A 16,255-nucleotide genomic window follows, 5' to 3' on the forward strand; every position below is an offset into this window, starting at 1 on the left:
AGAGCTGAGAGAGTGTCAGGAGGTGTGACAATAATTTAATGTTTCCCATCCTTTGAGGAACCTGCAGTTCCACGGAATGCCCCCCAAGGCTGTATGATTTGGGCAGCGTGCTGAACAAAAGGTTAAAGCCACTCTAATTTGAAAAGGCTCCCAACTCTGCCCCAGCTGGTGCTCATTTGCTGCTTCGAGCCGAGAGCAGCTACATTTTGATTAGCTGGCTCGAAACAAAAGATTAATTAAGGAGAAAGACTAACAGTTTTTGTAAAGGTTCTATGCCATTTGAGCCACCCTGCTGATGGAAATAATGCACACAGGGCACGACTGATATTCCTAAAAAAAACAAAACAAAAAAAATAATTTTCTCATCTAATTGTATACACTTTACACAGCTCTCAAGCATATAATTTGCATTCCACCCAGGAACAAAAAGTGTGTGTTTGATAGAACATGCCATGGGGTTTAAGCTATAATTAATGATAAACGCCCAAAAGATTGAAGCCATTTTTCCTGCTAATCATTTGGTCCTTGACAATAAGTTCTCTCAGACTAATGGTATTCCTAGTTTGTTAATGATTAAATACAACATTGTCAGGGTTAAAGAGATTCACCATTGCCTAAATGAAAACAGTCCTGCCCTTTTCTCATATAACATTGCTTTGCTGTGTATTTCTGTTTACCTGCAATAATTGCTGCAGAAAAAAAATGTATGGGGTCAATGACAATTATACAAAAATATTATATAAATGGCCATTATATTAACAATAATAATTTTGAACTAAATGGCATGATTCTGTTCTTTATTTAGCACAAACAATTTTGACTGCCTTCTGAAATCTATGCCTAGATAATTGTATTGCATTGTACTTTCAAATGTTATGTCTTTAAGTTCCAACGACAAAAATAATGCATTAGTTATGCACGGCGTGAACTTATTTAATCAGAAGCCAGAAACTTTTTTTTTTGATAATCATTATACGGGGCTAGTGTTGACAGCCTTATAAGCAGTTAAAATGCGGACAGGATAATTACATCTGATATATTGCGGAACTTATTGTAAGATGTTCAGTATAGAAGCCAGTCCTAATGCCTTTCTTTGGAACAATTGATGTTTGGTTTTTTTAGCGGAAGGAGTTCTATATTAAGCCAGATGGAGACGCAGCAACCGACTTAATATTGTTAGCAATGATACATACTCCTGTTTTTTTTTCTTTATAATCATCTTCTCTTTGCCAGCCAAGAGGGAAAACGTTGAAAAACCATTGGACTTTATAGATTTGGGTGCAGAAAGCCATATGGTGCAGCTGGGTAGGTTTGAGGTTGTCATTCTCTCTGAAACATGGAGATGAAGGGGCATTGACAGATGACAATTACACGGTCGTAGAACTCATTGAAGAGCAGTATGTGTTCCTCCTTCCAGGCATGTTAAAACAAAAGGCAAGAGCTCTTCTCTGAAGCCTTCAAACAACATTACTGCAACTTCTTTGCATTAAAATAGATAACAACAAGCCAGCTTTGCAGTCAGTGTGGTACTTGCAGCTGAAGCTGTTTTGAGTGTGCAATTTATATTTCTTTTCATCAATAAAGGAAAAGTCCCTTTTGGTTTGTTTTTTTTCCCCAACAAGAAAAAAACCAACTCACAATTTCTTTTCCCAACTTGAATGCAACAAAAACTAACAATTAAAAATTAATGAAAAGACATGCCCAGCATAGCTGGTATGTTCTATGACAATACAAGGAAACTGAAGCGAAGACATGAAATAATCAAAAAGCTAATACTGCTTGATTATGTGAAGGTTGGCATCTCTTCCTCCATATTTGGCATAATACTATATGGTCAATGCAAGCATGTCCAAACCTATTGTTTATTCTAAAGTGAAACATGCATGAAAAATTGAATAAAAAATGAAAGAAGTAAAGGGTTTTGGTGATTTATTTCATACACAATAAACTAACAAATGTTATAGTCAGGAAATGCTTATTTTTATTTAGCCATGTTTAAAAGAAAGTATAAATACATTTAATGTAAAGTATCACTGAAACAAAACACATTTAAAAAGATGGAAACAACATCAACAAAAACAAGTCAATACTTTTGACTGTATGTTGCATTTGTGCATTTCCAGTTTCAAGAACAGAAAAAATTCACATTCAGTAAGTTACCATAATTAGAAGCCAAGGACTGTTTGCAGAATCAGTTTTGGTCATCAGATGGTGAAGAATGTTCGAATTCCAGTCTTCAGCAGCTGTCTTTTAAGATTAGTCACTGCTGCGATTAAAACTCAGAGTGTACACGTTATGTATTTATAAGGCTGTGATTTGGGATCTGATAAGATTCTACAGATCTGGGAAGATGATTGCTAAGCCAAAAAAGAGCAGGCCCAATTTCATTCCCGTGGTTGTTGATGAAGTGCCCGCATCAGTTTTTTGTGTGCATGCAGTTTTTTATTCCTGTTGCTTATATGCTTCACTTTGTATGAACAAAGGAAAAGGTATGCTTTTATCAGAATGTTTGTGTTTGGACTGGAAAGCAAATGATATTGCTTTATGTTTCAAGCACAGTATTACACAGTTGAGACAATACAAGGGCAAATAAAGGTGTGCTTTTTGATAAAGCCGAAATAATTTTAAAAGGATGTTTCTGATAAAGTGGAATACGGTTGTGTCCTGTTTATTGGTTCCTTGGACTAAAAGTCTTGAGCAGGCTGATGATCAGAAGACACTGACAATGAATACTTTTGGAACAGTTCAAGTAGGTATCTGCGTCAGCACGCATAGGCTACAAAGGAACAAGTAAAGGTTTATTCCATGCTGAAAAGAGAAGAAAAGAAACACAACGTTTCGGCTGTGGAGCCTTCTTCTGAAATATATACATTTACTTTTGAAACATACTCGTGTCAAATAAGTAGTAATAATAAATAAGTTTATTATTAAACTCATTTACCAAGATTAACAATGGCCTTTATCTAATGTCCAGCAGTGTAAAGTGCCAAAGAAAAGGACATCTGATAAAAAAAACAACCAATTAAATGGTTTTTAATGGTTAACCAATTAAATGGAAAATTATAGTAGTACTTAGTATTAAGCACCTGGATGTTGTCATTTGTTTACACCTTTAACTTTAAGATGAACCAACTAAGCTTTTCTGATGCATGAAAGTCTAAATTATAAGTGAGGGCCTCATGAAAAGAGTGACAAAATGAAGACTTTGAAATTCACATAAAAGACTGTGGTGCAATAGGTGGTGTTTCTCCTGGCATCCATTGTAATGCAAAAGCTCTTTCAGTACTCCTCCAGGTACACCCACTTCTCTGAGCCTAGAGGAAATCCGGCTGTTTGCCACAGTAGGTATGAAAGAAGGGAACAGAAAGCAGGGACCTACAAGTAGGAGTGGGTGAGCATGTAAACACAAAGCCAAAAGCCAGTTCAAACAAGAGAAAGCAGAGGGAGTATTCTTTGCTTTGCCACCAGGAGTTCTGTGAGAGAATGGCTCTTTTAAAGAATCAAACCTGCCCAGATTCTGCTCACACTAGGCTCGGCATTGTTATTCCGAAAAGGTCCTGTGTTTCAATATTAATAGCTCTCTCTTCCCTCTTCCTTCCCACACAAATCGCAGCCAGCGAGCGAGTTGTAATTAATTGATCATCTGTTACGGCTACCTTGGGCCGCAGATCTGGATAAACACCATTTATCATTAAAATGTTAAACTCCAGTTTAAACAACAAAGACGGATGATGATAAAAGCACATTCCTTCTCCATGCAGAGTGAGCATGTCTCCTTCCACCCAAAGCCCTGTCACAACAGTTATCTCAGCTTTGAAGGTGAAGAATTGGTTTGCAGGCAGAGACTTAAAAATCTTTTTTTTTATTATTTGTAGTGGCTGTTGTCTCATGTCAAATGTCAAAACAGACATGAAATCATCATAGTAGTTGTACGTGATAATTGAATTCAAATCAAACATTCTTGTAAGTATGTAACAATGATACAGATGACTTTTAATTAAAACTAATATCTTAGTTTTGCAGGATAACTGAAAGATTACCATACCGTTGTTATACATTTAAATTCATTTTAGTAATTTGTATACCATCGCTTATAATTTGCATAGGAACACATTTATGGATATATTCATTGTTGAATAAAGATTGGCCATTGTGGTCATGTTGTTAATTGATTTTTTTAATCCAACATCATTGCCTCTTTTTATTTCATAGCACATGTTGCAATACATGTATACATGTCTAAGCGGTCATTTGCAGTGGTCCAAATCCAGCCCTTTTTGATCTTAGGAAGATGTATGGTGATTCTCAATTCCACACGCATGGGAGTAGCAGGTCCTGTCAGAACTGCCCAGTGGTAAATAGTTTATTTTGCTCAAGCTCATTTAAACTCCATTTGTTGTTAGTTTTTTTTGTTGTTTTTTCCTTGGAGGAAGGTGGTTATTTCCATAAAAAAGAAGGTGTAGCTGTGCAGCCCTCTGACATGTCAACACATTGACAGGAACAATCTTTTCTGATTACGTATTCAAGGTTTATAAGATGAAAAATGAAAATCAAAATTGAAGGCTCACACCTTTGACCTACCGGGACGGCGATACAATGCAAATGACATTAATATAGATACCTTCTAGCAAAGCACCTCAGCTTGACAAGACATTTGAATCAATAAGCTACTGAAATCTGTATAATAATGATGGGTGGAATGTCTGGTGTTGTCTGGTGAACGTCTGGTGAAAAATTCAGAAGGTATTTAATTTCTGTGTATTCTCATTAACATAAAATGTCTCTTTTACAAAGTAATTCCTTTCTTTCAAAAGCAAAACTGGACATATTGTTCAGTTAGTATATTACCCTCTGTAAGCATGTTTTAATACATTTGGTTTGTTTACGAAATGTAATAGCTTTCTAACTTAATCTTTTCAAGTGTGAAGTCAAAACACGGCAGCAAAACATTGCAGTATTCATTAATTAAAACTTTCCTTCTTATAAAAAACATTTTCAAATGGTCATGTGTAATAACATTAGTTTTGCATTCCTGTTTCTGATTAATGTAAATACCATTTGTCTGATGTTCTAAATGTTTTGAAAGGAGGCACAGTTCTTCAGTCACAGGAAAGACAACAAGACGCACTAAGTAATTATTCCCTTTGACCAAGACTTTCAGTTCTTGTCCTCAAATCTTGGTGGCAGGATCCATTTATGCCAAAAGAATTTGAAACCACAAAGAGTAAATTACTTTCTTTGTAATTATTAATGCTACAGTATAACAATCAAAACACAAAGCAGGAAACTAATCCCAAGTGCAAGTTTAAAATACAACAAATTCATGTTTCTGATAAACCATCCCATTGTGGATTTAGCTAGACTAATTATAAAAGCTAAGACTCAAAAAGTAATAAAAAGTGTTAAAGCGAGGACTCAATGAAAATAATAAGCTATAAATTATTCTGAATTTGGAAAGTTTGCAGGAACAAGCTAAATGCAACCTGTAACATGCAAACTTACACTATTTCAATCTGAAACCAAACATGGTACAATGGGTTCATGTTTTATGTAACACTTTTATGTAACACTTGTACTGATTGTACAATTTTTAAGTTGTCACTATAACAAAATCTATTATTGTCATTGACATGGACGCTATTTCAATAAATTTCCAATAAACATACATGCTGTTCACTTCTATCCATTTGGTTATGACCTTTTTTTGCTTCATACCTTATTTCACCTGGCTCTGAGCATTCTTTTTCATTGCATGAGACAAAAATGTCAAAAATGTTTGTGATATTTTGATTTTGCTAGCATATGTTCCGGGCCAGGGTGTACATGAAGCTTTATAAAGCAATATAGTTTTAATTCACGCCCACTTAATAAGTATTTCACCCGGAAAACAGGGTCAATCCCATTATACCTTAGGCAGTACAATCCCCTGCAAACTTTTATGAATCCTATTTAACTTACTTTTTCTATGTTGTATCTTTGGGCACATATTTGTTTTTGTTTTTTCTGAAACAAAACTTGGATGTGATGCCACTAAATGACAAAAAGCAAGTCAACACATGTCTATTTAAATGCGGGTAATAGGGACGAGTAATGTAATAAATGCAACCAGGTCATTGTATAGAGCTGGGCTTAGTTATAAAAGGACTGCTGTGCTTGCCAGAAAGGAAGATGTGAGTAACAATAGAGAAGAACAGCAAAGACGGTTAACCCCTTGAATGATACCAGCTTGCTTAATTTATTATAGCTTAGTGTCCTTATATCGCCACTTTCTCTGTATAATATTAATTTCATTTTACTTTAATACACATTTTTATTTCTTATTTTTCACATAAATACAAACATTTGCTTAAACTGATGAGCTGATAATTCTCTTTGTATCTTTTGATGTGGTTTTGATGGTTGAATTAAATATGTTTATTTTGTGTTTACTTACTGTACAAGACTGTTGTCATGACTTGCATAGAACACTACAGTTTTTTTCTGAACACAGTCAGTGCATCTCTTGTTACTTGTGAATTTTAACATTCTGCTGGCAAATAATTAATAGATAGATCATGTTATGTTCTTTTTCTTGACAACATCAAATGCAAAATGCCATAAAATATGGCTCAATGGTGCAAATGTTTATAAATAATTACTGCACACAGAAAGGACAAGAATGGATATCTAATTTATAACTTTTGTAAATGTGAAATATTGCCCTGCTAAAAAATACTGATTAATTTGGCTAAGTGAGCATATATTTAGGTGTGCCAGTCAGATAAAATAGTGCTGCAAAAGAGCTGTTTGCAAAGGTCTCCCATTTGATTAAAAAATGCACCCGTTCAATTGCATTAGATTATTAACAAAACAACCAGTTAAGGAGATGAAATTTATAAAGCAGCATCTCCTTAGCAAGTTTGGATGCATTTATTAAAATGTTCTTGTTGCAGTGCAAAACCTAATTTGCATATGATTAACATCATATACATTTTCTATATATTTATATATACAGCCAAAATGTTGTTTCTTTTCTTCTCTTTTCAGCATGGAATAAACCTTTACCTGTTCCTTTGCATATAATTAACATGTTAGGCTCAAATCTTCTTTTTGGTTGTTTTTTTTTATCAATGTTAGTAAAGAGTGTTGGTGTCCAGGTTGTATTTCTGTGAGCATCTGGAGAACTAAACCATGGCAAATACTGGGTTAACCAAAAATGCAGGTGGCCTTTTCATCATGGCTCAGATCACTACTTTCAATCTTTTCTATCATATTTCTTTTGTTCTTCATGTGCTTTTTCTGCTACTGAATACAAAGACCTCTGTTGTTGCTTTACATTGAAGTGGTATCATTCAGGTCACCAGAAGCAAGCGTGGAAAATTACTGGAATGTCAGCATTCTTTTTTAAATTCTTATTTATATCTAAATATCCACAGGCAATAGTCTTGCAATGTGCTTTTTAGATGTAGGTAAGAGTTATACATCCGTTCCTATATCTGCAAATCTTCTGTATAGTGTGCAAACATGTAGAGGCTTGATTGCACTGACTCTTTTGTTACACTAGTATTTGTAATTATTTTATATGGGTACCATGAGGATCAAATCTTATATCACTCAAAGGACAAAGAAGCATAAAATAATAAATAATCTTAATACCAATTCAAAAAGTACAACTTGATCATAAAATAGTATAAGTTGTTCAGCTCTTAGAATTTTAGGCTTCATGTTTAATGTAGTTGTGCCTCATTTATCACTTTATGTACAATATTTTGTTTGCTTTTGATTGTAAAAATCCTAAACATGAAGACAGATCTCTGAATGCGCCTACGAGAAATGGAAATTTAGTATGATGGTTATGTGGCACGGCGGGTGCATGAGACCTAAGGGGCATCTCACCTCTGAAGGGTAAAAATTAAATTAGGTTGATGGCCACAGCACATCCTTAGACAATCTGTATCAAAGACCTTGGGACAATTCACTCTGATTGGATTCCTTTCCAATCTTCGGAGTCAACCTTAAGATGAGTGGCCAAGAACTGACTGACATGGGCTCTGAACTAATTTCTCATCCAAGTAAGGGGTCCCTACAGGGCAGACATCCGCAAACTGGCAGGAGGTTGTGGACAAGGTCATATCAAAGTTGCTTATAATGTTCTTGCTTATAGGTGAAGTTGTTCCTTAGCCATTGAAACTTGGCCAGAAACCCAGTATCCCAAAATCCATAACCTATATGTTAAAGATTTGTAAAAATATCTTAAAATTAGGATCAAATGGGTAATTGTGTCCACGAAGCCACTTATTTTATAAGATACAGTATCTTTAGGCTAGCAATTTTAAAAGAGTTAGTAGGATTGTGTGGAATGTTTCAAAGCAAAAAGAAAAGGTGTATTTTTTCCCAACTATTCACTTGCTAGAATTTATTGCATTTCTCCTCATTTTGCATTGATGAGATGTAACTACAAAGGCAATTTTAAACATTATTATGAGATCACCTCAGTTTCTACTGCTATTTCATAATTTGGTGAAATTCACAATCTACATTTATTTTTTGAGGAAAAGGGCAAAAATGAATATACATGTCAAGAGATAACTGAGAATTAAGTTTTTTTTTACAGCATTCATCAGCAAATTTTGATTGTTTGAAGAAAAAAGTACTGCAAACTATTATGCGCTCACTGTCAAACTAATGGAAACTTTCCAGCCTGAAATGCTGAGAGGAAAAACATTTATCTTGCCTCCTTAAATGATTAAAATGAGAGCCTGTTGTTTTTCTGTGGTCGATTTGTCAAAGCCACACTGCTTTAGTTAGACCCCTATCCTGTTAGCAAGAATGAGAGATGAGGTACAAATGCAGTACTTACTCAATCTGGTGTAATTAGGTATGTTAGAACTGGCAGTGAAAACACTTGCTAATAAATGATAGATGAATTAAGCATGCCTGCTAAGAAAGTTTATCAAACTGTTTTTCTTTCAATAGAAACAATTCACTGAAAAGATTTGGGTAATGTTTTATTCATACTTTTCAAGTGCCCTGCGTTGATTTATCAAAGAACACAGGTACCCTCTCATGTGATACAGATTTCTAGGAAAAAGAAAGCGATGTGGAGCTGCTGCTGCTCACAAGAGACAACATTCTCTTAAGTGTATTTTTTAAGAGGAGGCAGGTCATTGTCGTAGAATGCCAAATTCATTACAAATCAAGGGATTTGAGTGAATAAGAGCAAGCAACATGCTTTACCATTCAAGAATCACTGACTGGATAATCCTTATGGAACAAAAAGAGGTTAATTCCACTTTATAAACTGGAAAGAAAGAGTTAGGCAGACAATGTTTCAGCTGTGGAGCCGTCTTCAAGTGAGTTCCATTTCTTGATGTGATAATAACTTTAGTAATTCAGTCAGACCCTTATTAAGATGAGGCATGAATCAAATAGCGAGCTTTATTGGGGTATGTCACCTAGCTGAAGAGATTCCCCCCATCCTTGAAGAGGTGCCGAAAGGGCAAAAAATGGGGTGGGGTGATGTGAAAACAAAACATGCAAGACAAACGTAAGCAAGACACATGACATTCAAACTTATTTACGGGGAAATGGATGTGTGGAACAGTGGCGCAGTGGCTAGCACTGCTGCCTCACCGTGCTGTAGCCCTAAGTTCAATTCCTCGGCTGCCATCTGTGTAGAGTTAGTATGTTCTCCCCATGTTCTGCCCTTGATTTTCCTCTGGGCATTTCAGTTTCCTCCCACAGTCCACAAACATACCAGTAGTTTAATTGCCTTCTAGGAAAACTGTCTGGGGTGTGTGTGTTTGTGCGTGCCCTGCAATGGACTGGCACCCTGCCCAGGGTGCATCTTATTTTGCATCCATTGTCTGCCAGGATAGGCTCCAGCTGCCCTGTGACCCAGTATGAAATGGTTTGAAAATGGATGGATGGATGGAGGTGGAAATGGATGAGGTTAGGGTTTGACCCTCTCCCGAGTTTCTGTTTTTAAGTCCATAAAAGAGTGAAAGGGAAGCTGGCTCATTAGCCATATTCAAAGAAGACTGCTTTAATCTTTCATGTATGCTATTTTTAATATAACTCTTTAATCAAAATTTACATTCAAGGGCTTCCTCTCCAGGGTAAAATAATGTGTTGCAGTGGCAGTGGATCCACGAGGGAGGAAAGCATAATTCCCTATTGTGAAAACCATCAATCATGTTGCCATTACACAAGTACTGTAAATGACATGAAGTACCATTAAATTTCAGCTCATTTACAGCTGGCTGTCATCGATAGAGTAGGTATGCTTTCACACACACACATTGTTATGATATTGGTCAAATGTTATATACTGTATCAAGCTAGAACAAATGATCACAGGATCAAATGTCAGAAACATTAAAATTGGGAGAAAGAAAAAATGCCTCTGCAAATTCAGAATTGGGCGCTTTTGCTTTTTTGTGTTGCTGCACACAAATTAAATATTTAATTTTGTGTCGTTGCTATAATCCTCCATAGCTATCAAAACATGAATGTCTAATCATGAGGAATCCACCAATGAACCTGCTTGAATGTAGTTTGAAGGAGTTCCTGTTCAGGACAAACCCAGCATTAAATATTGGTAAAGGTGAATGCTAGAGACAAGGCGAATGAATGGATGGCAAAGTGCCTAGCATCTTCAGTGCCCTCACAGGATCATGACTTCATATGGTTCCTTCTGGGAAATGAAGAAAACATATTTGGAGAAAGCGAAAGATACAGGACAAACCCTGATGAAAGAATGATGTCTTTCCTGTCTGAATCTGCAGTCATAACAAACTAAAAATAGCTGTTGACTGGTTTAAGACTGAAGGTATGTAGTTGTGAGTTTAAGGCATCTTAGTATTAAAGCGGGTGATATCACCATCTTTGTCACAATCTCCATGTCTCCACATCCACAAATGCAATCAGAAATGAAGCCCCAACCACATGTCCCTTCACTGTGGAACTGCAAAGAACAAAGCTTTACATTTTTTTTTAAACATGAAAGAAACAATGGCTGTGTTTGAAGAGACACAGAGCACAGAGTGTGTTACTTGAGTTGCGTTATTTTTTCTCCTTGACTGGTAAAGTTTACAAACATCCCCACATTTTTAAAGCCGAGGTCACACGTTGAGTTTACCTTTCTGCTTATGCACACGTCACTCCACTCGGCCCCCACGAGGAACACAGCCATAAGCACTCAACTGATCGTGTTTATGTATCACTGGAACATGAAACACCACTGAATTTGTTGGAAATATACAGTTTTTCTAAATGTCTTGGAAGACAGCCAAACATTTGGGAATGCATAGCATTCTCACATTGGGTTTTAACACTGTGAATGCTGTGTGAAGAAACAACTCATTTCACAGATGTTGAAAAAGGTACATTACCAAAGTGAACCAGTCATATACTGTAAATACTACAGTATATGAAGTAATCACTGGTACCTTATCTGAGCTCAGTTTCAGAGCTAAGGTGAGCATGGACTATAAGCTCTCATGTTTCCAAGATTTTAAGAAGGAAAGACCTTTTTTATATTCGTGTAATAGAACAAGTAACACTGTGGCCTGTATGAACTAGAGAGCACTTACGTTGACTCTTCGTTTAAAAACCACATCGGTTCCATTAAGTGAGAGTTTTTAGGTCTCACTTTATACATGGAAGAGCCACAAGAAAACACTGGCTCTTCCATGCATAAAGACTGACCCCCCCGTTTTTTTTGTGACAGATGATGCAAGGTATGAAGCTTTTGCAAGTGCTTAAAGGGGAATTTTTAGTAATTATCTTGGATAACTTCTGATGTTGTCTCATATTTTATGATGGAAACATTGGGAAATGCAGAATGTTTTCAGAAAGCAAAGACCACCTTCACTTCAAATGAAAGTTTCTGGTAACAGCTTTGCAGTACCATACTTAAGTTCTTAGTTAACACTTGCTTCCAGATTGCACTAATTATGCACAATCATTTTTTAATTAAAGTTCTTTGTGAGGGACCCACAGAGTCTGTTATTATCCCTGTAAAAAATGGTCCTCATGTCCTACAGACTGCAGCAAGGTTTTTCAATTAGTTTTGATTTCTTCCATCCTCACGTTTTATTGAGAGTAGCTCTTTATATTTTATCCAAGCTCCATAAATAATATCACTCTTATGCAAAGTAAATTAGAAGTGTTTGAAAGACAGTGAACAGTCAGATTCTTTCTTGCTGGGGAAGTGGGATTAGTTGGCTTAACTTGGAATTGTGTACAGTCAAGTGTGTAAAACAGGTTTTATGTTGGTGACAAAAGATCGCTGAAATTATCCGCGTATGTGAACACTTCCCCGTTGCGAATGGGCTACAGGTACTGTGATTCAGAATTATTTTTAATTACAAACAATATTCATTGGTTTTCATTTCCGTGTATTTGTGGCACCCAGTCTGGAGTAGTTTTACACTTGCAATGCAGGAGCTTTATCATATTGGAAAATCTCAGACTGTAAGATGTGATGCAGCCAGTTTAAGGAGGAATCTATAATAATGTTGTAATGCAAATGATGGATTCGTAAATGTGTTAAACCATATTAATTGTGTTTGGGTGTCCTTAAGTGGTATTAATAAAACCGTAAAGAGAAGGATTAAAAAATAGATCAAAAAGCCTAAATTATGGCTTTATTGAACAGAAATTCAGTGAGTATACTTTAAATTAATAAAACTGTCTGAAATCCAGTATCTAGTCTGCCTAAAAATGTGATATTTATCCTTTTCCCGTTAAAGAACTATGAATATATTTTGTCTACTCATGTGAACATGATTTAATTGTATTTTTTTAATAGTTTATCTTTTCACCACTCCTATGCATTATGAAACAGATGAAAACGTGCAGTGCACACATAAACGATTTTGTTTTGGTGTGCAAACTCATGAAGCAGGTGAAACATTAAATATTAAAAAGAAATAACACGTACGAGAAGGAACTAGAGAAGAACAATGAAGCAACCACATCAAAACTGTTTAAAAGCACGGCAGTGGCTAAACGTACAGGAGTTGTTCTGTGTATGTCATATAACCTTCTGCACTGCAAGCAATCTTCCCAATTAATCACATTTGTCATAGGTCGTTTGTACATAGAAGGTGGAAGAGTCAGATAAGTTATACAAGTGTCATTTCGCCTTTGTTTCTCTGTGCTTATCTTCCTCCTTTGGGGTATCTTAGCACTGGGGCACAGCAGTCAATCAACTAGTTATCATTTAAACAAATACTGGTTGACCTAAGCCTCAAACATATACTTTGGCTTTCTTCTATTTATCGTTGGGGAGTGCCACTAGTCTCATCCCTGAGCCTTCAAGGTCAAGCCTTTAGCTGCAGCCATTAATACTAATGTACACAAGGAAGGGCTTCTATCTCAGTGCTCGCTCACCCCGGAGCACATGCGCCCCAGACAAGCCCTGTATCTTTCAGAGAAAATAAAATGCAGCCGCCACAGTAACCCAAATGAACAACAAATGTAGATTCTCCTTATTACCCTGATGGACAAAACAGCTGAAGGTTTTGAATGCGGTTACGGCTGGAGAAAGTCCTGGCATAATCAGAGCTGGGAGTGTAATATTGGGTTAAGCTACTCTCACAGTTCGGGTCTTTTTCTTGCACCAACTGTTATTTATCTGTTTTCCTTTCTTTTTTTGAGAGAGAGAGAGTGTGGGAGAACAGGGTAAACCAATAAACGTTTGGGGGTATATCTAAAGAAATTGAAAGGGACAGAGTGGACCTTGTCAAAAGTGTATTTTTAAATATGTTCTTTCATCTTTGTTGACATTGTATATCCAATCAGAGCTTTCCATTAATCATTCACACACAAAAAAAGGTTAATTGAAATATGGTCTGCAAGGAAGCCTGGACAGTTTATGACATGAATTGATATTAGCTGCTTCCTCCTTAAAGCCTAGCCATTGTGAAACTGTTTTTTTTTCACCTGAATTTCCATACAGATAAAAATGTCATAGTAATGATATTCCAATGAGGAGAACTGTCAAACAGCCCTCTGTAGGATGGAGGTAGGATGGAAATAACCGTGCGCGTTCAAAGGAAAGAATGCAAATGACTGTACTGTATGGGAGCAACATAGCTTCTAGCCTTACAGAGCTGAGTTAAATCAAAGAATGAATCATTCAGGTGGGCTGACTTTAAAAGCACACACTCTCCAATACACACACAAAATCTCACAGACAGAACTGCCTGGCCTTTCTGTACAGATTCTGATCATATTTGGAAAAATAATAATTTTTCTTCAAAGCATGTTCATTTGAATGTTGTTCTCTCCCTACTGCTCTTTCATAGCTACACGTTGGCTGCACATTGCAAGGTATATACAATGTGGTTTCCTGTATTATTTCAACTTTTGAAAGCCCACCATAAAAATCAATTGTTTACTGATATTCTGTTTGATGTGTTAGTAGTGAACAGCCCCTGTTGATGGACAAAAAAAGTGAGCTAAAATCCAATCAACTTTGCACCTTATTTAGCAGAAAAATGTTTTCCAGGTTTTGTATGTTATCATTTAAATAAATACAATAAACAATGAAACAATACTGGTTTCAGAAATAAAACATTTGTAGAGTCTCTAACCTTTGCTCTGTCATAATGTATACAATACACACAAATAGTGGAATTAATCTTAACATACACAGTAAATGAAGTATAATAGGTCTTAACTGACATTCAGGAAGAATAACAACAGACAAGCCAATCTCCCCCAGCTGTTTTAAATCACAGTCACTACTGGCTTTCACGCTATATATATATACTGTCATGATGCGTAGTTTAGGACCCTACGCAGACGGTAAAATCCGGAAGTGACTGGAATAAGATTTCAAGGGAAACACAGTAGGAGCAGGACGTGATGGCAGACAGGGGGGAGAGACTATGGTGAGCCGGTGCTCGGGGGGCGTGGCACAGGCGAACGGCTCCAAAACAGTCCAAAAGGGGGAGTCCGGGGTGTAGTCCATCGTCCAAAACTGGGAGGTCCATCCAAGACGAAGACAAGAATAAAAACAGGGGACATGGAACCACGAACAAGGAAGTTAAAAATAGACTGACGAGGCCAGGTGCTCCGGGCCCTGGACTCAGCTTGGTCCGGACGCCATTAGGAAGCCTATGCCTTCAAGCCGCAGACGTAGGGCAGAGCCAGGAGCCAGCGAGAGCGCCCAGCTTAAATAAGGAGGGACAAACAGAGGGCAGGTGCACATAATCAACTAAAATTACGAAAGGGCCGGGGCGCCCTTAAGAGGAGGGATTCCGATCGTGACAATATACTTTATATACCTCATGCACACAACTCTCCTTGATCTCCACCATTACTGCAGCTGCACCTTGCTGGCCCCTCTCTCCGAAGGGAGTGTCGATCCTCCTCATCCCGAGGCCGGGAGTCTCATAATAGTACTAATTAATAATAATTTAATTAATAATAATTATTGTTGTTGTTGTTATTATTATTATTATTATTATTATTATTATTATTATTATACTTAAATACGCAAACTTTCATAAAGCATCTGAGTGTTGGATGCTGTTATTCCTCGTGAGCTGTTATTTAGACTTTTTTCTGCTGGTTCGGCCTAATGGTAAAGTCAGAGAACTGTAGCTGTATGAATGTTGCCACGTCTATTGGGATGTACCTAGACAGGTATTCTGTGGGTATTCTGTGGGTGAGTGTTTATAAGAGAAATGAGTTCTAGCAAAGCCATTCAGCACTAAAACAGCTTACTGTTTGCCTGCTTCAGCTGTTCATTACTGTCACTTACCTGAGCATTTGATGTGCCACCGTGCATGTGAGCTATATTTATATAAGATATCACCATTCAAATGTGAATGATTTCATTACTGAATGTACCCGGCAGTAAACCTCACTGGAAGATAATGCTTTACTGGCCACATCTTTATGTAAAGCAGAAGAGTTCTCTCTCCCACAGTGAAAGACTAAAAGCTTGCAGTCAGAGTTGTCAAATGAAGGCTGGGAAGGTCAAATGTATCTTAAAATGCAGAGACAGCAGCCTTGACGTCCGCTGCAGGGGCTGACTAGTGATGAGTTCTGTGGTGATGGAAAGACAATAATTACAATTGAACCCACAGTCCAGGGAACACTACTCTGAAGAATAGGTTGTGGAGATATAAGTTTTAATGTGCCGTTTAAAAGCAGACCTGTTGTTTCATTCCAAATGCTGTACAAAAAGCATTTCTGTCACAAAGCACATGCATGACCCTACTCTTTTGTTGTAGATCTCTGCTTTTTTTTGGAAAAA

The sequence above is a fragment of the Atractosteus spatula genome, chromosome 4 (assembly GCF_055471065.1).
Source record: "Atractosteus spatula isolate fAtrSpa1 chromosome 4, fAtrSpa1.hap1, whole genome shotgun sequence".
Classification (NCBI taxonomy): domain Eukaryota; kingdom Metazoa; phylum Chordata; class Actinopteri; order Semionotiformes; family Lepisosteidae; genus Atractosteus; species Atractosteus spatula.